This window comes from Podarcis liolepis (genome assembly GCF_965112155.1).
Source record: "Podarcis liolepis genome assembly, chromosome: 2".
Classification (NCBI taxonomy): Eukaryota; Metazoa; Chordata; class Lepidosauria; order Squamata; family Lacertidae; genus Podarcis; species Podarcis liolepis.
Genome location: NC_139555.1, coordinates 53,297,093 through 53,303,952, shown reverse-complemented (window position 1 = coordinate 53,303,952; position 6,860 = coordinate 53,297,093). Strand labels below are relative to the sequence as shown.

Genomic DNA, 6,860 nt, shown 5'->3' with positions numbered 1-6,860 from the left:
TTTCAGTTCTTATCCTGGGGCAAAGTTCTTAATCTGGAGCAACCACTTCCTGGTTAGCGGAGTTTGTAACCCAAAGCGTCTGTAACCCAAAGCGTCTGTAACCCGAGGTACCACTGTACTAGATAACTATAGCAAGTGTTGGGAACTTCCATTCCACTGACCTTATTAGGATTGCCAGGCCATTTGACCAAGCCATATTTAGCCATCATGACTGATAGCGTTCAGGGCCAGCACTACAATATATAGCCATGTGGCTCAAGCAGCAGGCCAGGAGGGATTGTTAACATCATCATCATCATCATCATCATCATTTAGATTTATATACCGCCCTTCATCTGAAGATCACAGGGGGAGTTACAACCTAAAAACACACAATACATAACAAAATAACTGAAAAACAATACTCCACCCCAACACGTTTAAGAGGCCATAGATTGTAAAATCAGCCAATGGCCTTGGGGAAGAGGAATGTGTTTGCCTGGCATCTAAAGAGATGTAATGAAGGTGCCAGGTGAGCCTTCCTGGGGAGAGAATTCCACAAATGGGGAGGCACGTCAGAAAGGCCCCATTCGTGTGTTGCCACCCTCCAGATCTCTCGTGGAAGAGGCACGTGAAGAAGGCCCTCAGAATAACAGTGCTTGCCACGGTTATGGCATCTCAGTCACAATGGCTTGCTTCCTTTCACAGGATCCCTTTCTCAGAGCACAGCACTGAGGCACAAGGAAGGCCCCAGAAATCCTGGGAGGTAGCAAATGGCAGGTAAGGAGCGAGACAATGAGATGGCAAGTGGCAGGATGGAGAATAGTGGCACAAGGTCGTGTGGGCAGAGGAAAAGGGAGAAGTTAGTGTCAGTGCTGTGGCCCTGTAGCCACTAACAGACATAAAGAATACTCCATGAATTTATCCAAACACTTTTTAAGACCATCCCCAAATCTCATTGTAGTGGGTATAAACAGTGCCATTCTAACTAGCCATCCCATGAGAAACAATAGGCTGTGTTCCAGCTCCTACCATGTTTTTGGTCAGTTATTCTTATGCTTATAATGCACATAGCTTTTAAGATTGACAAAGGACTAGGGGTGTGGAGCAGACTACAATTTCAACAAATAATACTAAAGTCTCTTGGCTCAAAGGGGTGGGGGTTATTGTTGTGGCTTGCAATCTGTGATTAATGGCTTTCCACAAAATGCCACGGGCATCTCAAAATGCCTCCCCCCCCCCCAGTTATTGAGGAGACATGAGGAATTCTATGTAGAACGGAAGGTGTTCAGAAACTCAAAGCCTGTGCTGGAATGTGCCTCTGGAAAGAATGTCTGGATCCAAGGGTGGGAGACAGGTTGTCTCTCACAAAATTTGAAGGCCCAGCATGCAATTAACTGAGAAGAATAAGTCCTGTTATTTATGCAAAGAATGAATGATGTATGAGCTGACTCACTAGCCCCTTATACAAAAGCACAGAGAACACATCGGGGCACCGGTCTTTTTTTTTTTTGCTAATGGCTCCCAGGCTGCATTTGAGTTGTAAAGACATAGTAAAAGAGTTAGATCATCACAGTGCAGCTCAGAGGTAGGAAGGCACTTTGTTTGCCTCATAAAGACTAGCCAGTTTCTCCTGCAACCGCCAGAGCTTGGGGTATTCTGAAGATTAGCTAGGATACTGACAACAAATATTTCCTCCTAGTCTTTAATCCTGCTAATAAAATGCTGTGGCCTTGGAATGACATTGAGTCTGTGAGCCGGGAGGCCTCCTGCTACTTTGGTGCCTAAGAGATATAGCTGAGAGATTGAAGGCACAGGAATGCACATCCCAGCTGGCAACTCTTGACTGCTCATTTTTAAAGGGTTGTAATCTTGTGTCCTGAAACTCCTGGCCAATCTCGTGCCCGGGATTAGGGAGCGTCATTCATGCCAACTGCCATTGTTGGCAAGGGCACAGGCTTTAAAAGGGGATTAAACACACTGATAAGGCTATTGAGTGCCCCTAGTCACATTGGCTCTGTACTACCTCTGGAATTGGAGGCAGTTTGCCACTGAATACTAGTTTTGGGGAATCAGGAGCAGACAATTATTATTATTATTATTATTATTATTATTATTATTATTATTATTATTATTAATCTGCCCATCTGGCTGGGTTTCCCCAGCCACTCTGGGTGGCTCCCAACAAAATATTAAAACACGATAAAACATCCAACATTAAGAACTTCCCTAAACAGGGCTGCCTTCAGATGTCTTCTAAAAGCCATGTACAGTTGAACCACCGTTTACGTAACCCTCTGGCCTATTCTCATGTTGCTTCCCTCCAGATCTTGTACAGAGAAAGCACACAAAGAAGAGCCTCAAATGAGGATCACAGGGTCCAGGTCGGTTCATATGGTGCACGGCGGTCCTTGCGGTATTGTGGTCCTGAGTCGTTTAAAGCTTTATGGATCAAAACCAACATCTTGGAAATAAGTAGGGCTTCATTCCTGAAAGTGCTTATGCCTAACTGTCCCTAAATGACCAGTGCTGGAAGATAGCTAAGGATCACAGCTTCTACTATGAAATATTTTATTTTTGTTATGGGAGGCTACCTAAAAATGGTCCTAGCAATTATGCAAAATCTGCCTCCAATGATAGAACTGCTAATATCAAAGAAGCAATTATAAATTTGACAGAATGGAGATAAACTGTACAAGTGAGCAGATGTAAACCCGTTAAAGTGAGAATGTACAGCAGGGGTCAGCAAACTTGTTCAGCAGGGGGCTGGTCCAATGTCCCTCAGACTTGGTGGGGGGCCGGACTGGGGGGGGGAATGAACGAATTCCTATGCCCCACAAATAACCCAGAGATGCATTTTATTTAAAAGCACACTTTCTACTCATGTAAAAACACGCTGTTTCCCGCACCATCTGTGGGCCGGATTTAGAAGGCGATTGGCCGCATCCGGCCCCCAGGCCTTAGTTTGCCTACCCATGATGTACAGCATAATCTGACTTTATAGCTTTGTGTGTTGACAATTTAAATGCTGGATCGGAATTACAACTATCAACATACCTGAGCTAGTTGACTTGCTTCTTTGCTGATCAATGGGATATTGATGGTTTTCTCGCTTATGGATCAGGAGGCTTAGGTGGTTCGTAAATAATTACTTCCATTGGATCAAAGTTTTATCTTTATATTCTTTTGGAATATTGGGAGAGCAAGAGTAACTTTAGAGAGCCTGGGTATCAGTAGACGTGATGTAATGAGGAATAGCCATGGCATTGCCTTTTGGACAACAATTTTGCTACACCTTCCCTGGACAGGACTTGGGGTGAGGAGCAGAAAGGCATCAGCATTGGGGCTGTGCAGATGCACAAACATTAAGCAACTAATTGACTCCGTCAGGGTGTTGGCACAGACCTAACCTCAATGCCACAGCACTGTCCTGCCCCATTGATGTAAACTGTAGTGTTACCAGCTTTGGGAGAGCTCTGACCACTCTTCTCTATACCCTAAGCTTAGCAAAGAACGCTCCCATGTTATTTCAGGTTCTTTCTAATGGGCAAAGGGACCTCCAGGTTAAAGGCCATCTGGTACTTGTTTAGAGTAGATACGGCTATGTCTGCCTGTTTCATCTGCCCCCACAATACAGCTGTAATCAGTGTGTAATTAGGGAGTCTTTAATCCACAGATTATCAACTCTTCTCCCTGAAGACCCCATCTGTTGTGCTAGAGCTGAAAAAGAAAGCTTTACATCTGTGAACTGGGCTCTGGTTAGAAGTTGTTCTTTCACAAGGTCTTCATCCGCGTGCAAAATGGTTCGCTTTTGTTGTCTGCCACTGGAAAAAGATTTAGGCCACGGAGGATTATTAAAGTTAGGCAGCTGCGTTTATGCTCCTAAACATGTGGCTTGCTTTTTCAGTCATAGAAAATACAGCAGTTCCTGGGGTTTGGGAAGCTCCCCACGCCATTCCCTTAGGAGAACCAGTATTTCTGCGCTTCACAAATCTAAAGCACTTACTCTCCCAATATTGCGTGTTCTTCCTCCTTGCATGTTAAGTTGTTCTCACATTGTAATCCATTGCAGCATACGAGACACTTTGTAGCATATTTGCCAGTGTCAGGTCCGGCTTTCAAGCTTCGCATAGACATCTGGTTGGCTGACGTGAGAACAAGATGCTGGACCATGTGGGTTATTGGCCTCATCCAGCTGGCTCTTCTCATGTTCTTATGACACCCTGAGAACTGTTACTATATTTATTCCACTGTCTTGTGTCCCTCTTTTGGTGTAAGTTCAACACATGCTTCATTGGCAGGGCGTTCATAGGAGAAAAAATGGTGTTAATGCTCAGAAGCATCTCTCCCCTGAAATAGACAATGTTCCCCACAAAACACAAAAAATAACTTTTTTTAAAAAGGGAGGGACAGAAGGTATTGACAGGTGGCAAGGGAGCTGTCTGAGGTCACTGTAGCACCCATGGGCACCACATTTGGGACCCCGGGACTAAGGCGACCACCCAACTTGATAACATTTGCTAGGCATGCAATCCTTAAAAAAATGAGTTAATTTTGTTATCAGAATTAGTTTGTCCTGTGAAAATGCAGGTTCTCCATATGCATAAGTATCATTTCTTATTTTCTTCTGCAGCCAGTTTTGGTTGGCTAAGAATGTTACAAATGATTCTGCTGAGATATCCTTGGAAATGTGTTTGGACTGTGCTTCAAAAGCTTCAAATCTGATCTATTTGCTTTATTTCCCTTAGCAAACATAAACTTTAAGGATGTCTTACTGAGTCTTACACACTAGATTCAGAATGCTTTAATTTACAGAGATGGTCCAGACACTACAAAACTTCAGTGACATTTAGATACATTCCAGATCCCATGTTATGTGTTTATTCCCTTAGCAACATTCACTGTTATAAATTATCCTTTATTTTTTTTTTAAAAAAATAAAAATCTAAAACTATAGTGCCAGAATAATTCGTTTCCATTTATATAATTCTTTTTCACTTTGTCTTCTGATTTATGCAAAAACAAATGGCTGGAACATGGCTTCCCATCTTTCTGTGAGTCATGGGGTGGAACATTACACAGGGATGCAAAAGGCATAAAGTCACACACAGCTTTTTTCCATTTCAAAATGGTATTTTCTTTCTTTTTTTTTATTTACCAAGTCCGTAGCAATAAAACACACTTTTCCAAGGATGCTGTGGATTTGAACTGACTTTGGCGGGGTGAAGACTGTAAATTAAAGCAATTAACTAAATCTTTGTAGTTATAAAAATATACTTTCTGTTTCTCCTCTGAGGCTTTTCTTGGCAACTCCCTACCACAAGGCCTCCATTGCGGTGCAGCCTGCCTTCCCTTTTGTGAGCTGCTGCCCTTCCGTCCATGGGCCTGCACACTTTGCCAGAAAGGCAGAATAATATTTTGTCTCTCTTGACAACAAATGCAATGAAAGCAAAGCTCTGCTGCCACCTCAAGAAGTGAGAAAGGAACCAGCTTTTCTCAGCTAGAGTGAACAAGGGGAAAGGCTGTAGTTCAGCAGCAGAGTACAGTATCTGTTTTCTGTGCAGAAAGTCCACTTCTTGGCATCTATGGATGGCGCTGGGAGAGATCCTGAAAACCCAGCAAGCCACTGTCAGTTACTATGCAAAACTAGGCAAGGTGGACCAATGGTCCAATTCAGTATGAATCAGCTTCCCATGTTCCTAAAATTTCAACAACGCATCAAGTTTAGTTATCGGAGCAAAGATAGTCTCCAGAAGATGGAGGCTAGCAATGAGTGGGGTGAGGGTTCTGTTCTTTGGTAACTTCTAGAATTCAGCCTTAAACGGGATTTGTGTATTTCCAGGTCATCATTGCTCTCTCCCTTTTCTGTTGCCTTGTTTTTAAGAACTGCAATATGCGGAATAAATGTGTAGCTGCTCCTTACCTGGTAAGGTAAAGGTAAAGGACCCCTGGGTGGTTAAGTCCAGTCAAAGGCAACTATGGGGTTGCAGCGCTCATCCCACTTTCAGGCCATGGGAGCCAGCGTTTGTCCACAGACAGCTTTCCGGGTCATGTGGCCAGCATGACTAAACCACTTCTGGCACAACGGAACACCGTGACAGAAACCAGAGCATACGGAAACGCCGTTTACCTTCCCGCCACAGTGGTACGTATTTATCTACTTGCACTGGTGTGCTTTCGAACTGTTAGGTTGGCAAGAATCACCCTGTTGCGGGGATTCGAACTGCTGAGCTTCTGATCGGCAAGCCCAAGAGGCTCAGTGGTTTAGACCACAGCACCACCTGCATCCCTGGAGGGTTACTTGCTGGCATGCTTCATGCAAACCAAGCTCTTTGCTTTCCAGCTAAGGTCCACAATCTAATCTCACATCGTTGCTGTTTGAACAAGTGTAATGTCACTGAATCATTTTATTTCTGATTTTATCTTTTGCCAGAGGAGAGCTCCTTACTTGGTTGTCAGTCCTGTTCCCTTCCAAAGGTTCAAGCCAGGCACTGAGTTGGCCTGGAGAACACCACCCCAGCCATCCATTCCATATGTTATCAGAAAAATGTCAGTTTCTCTCCTGAGTATTTTGAAGGAGCTTTTGCTTGATGGCTGGGCCTATAACATGCAACATGGCCTTGTTTATCTGATAGGGTTGTGGCTACATACGCATTACAAAAAAGATGATACTTCCCATATGCTAATTTATATGTACATGTGTGTGTGTGTGTGTACACACACACACACACACACACACACACACAGTGGTGCCTCAGGTTACATACGCTTCAGGTTACAGACTCCACTAACCCAGAAATAGTGCTTCAGGTTAAGAACTTTGCTTCAGAATGAGAACAGAAATCGTGCTCTGGCGGCGTGGCAGCAGTGGGAGGCCCCTT

General features: G+C 43.9%; 1 long non-coding RNA gene across 1 annotated transcript; it reads left to right on the top strand.

Moving 5' to 3' along the window:
* The first annotated feature begins 742 nt into the window (after positions 1 to 742).
* LOC310699639 lies at positions 743 to 6,513 on the top strand. Its single transcript, XR_014522187.1, has 3 exons — positions 743 to 759; positions 2,307 to 2,363; positions 6,413 to 6,513. It is a non-coding gene; the product is annotated as an uncharacterized lncRNA (long non-coding RNA).
* The last annotated feature ends 347 nt before the right edge of the window (positions 6,514 to 6,860 follow it).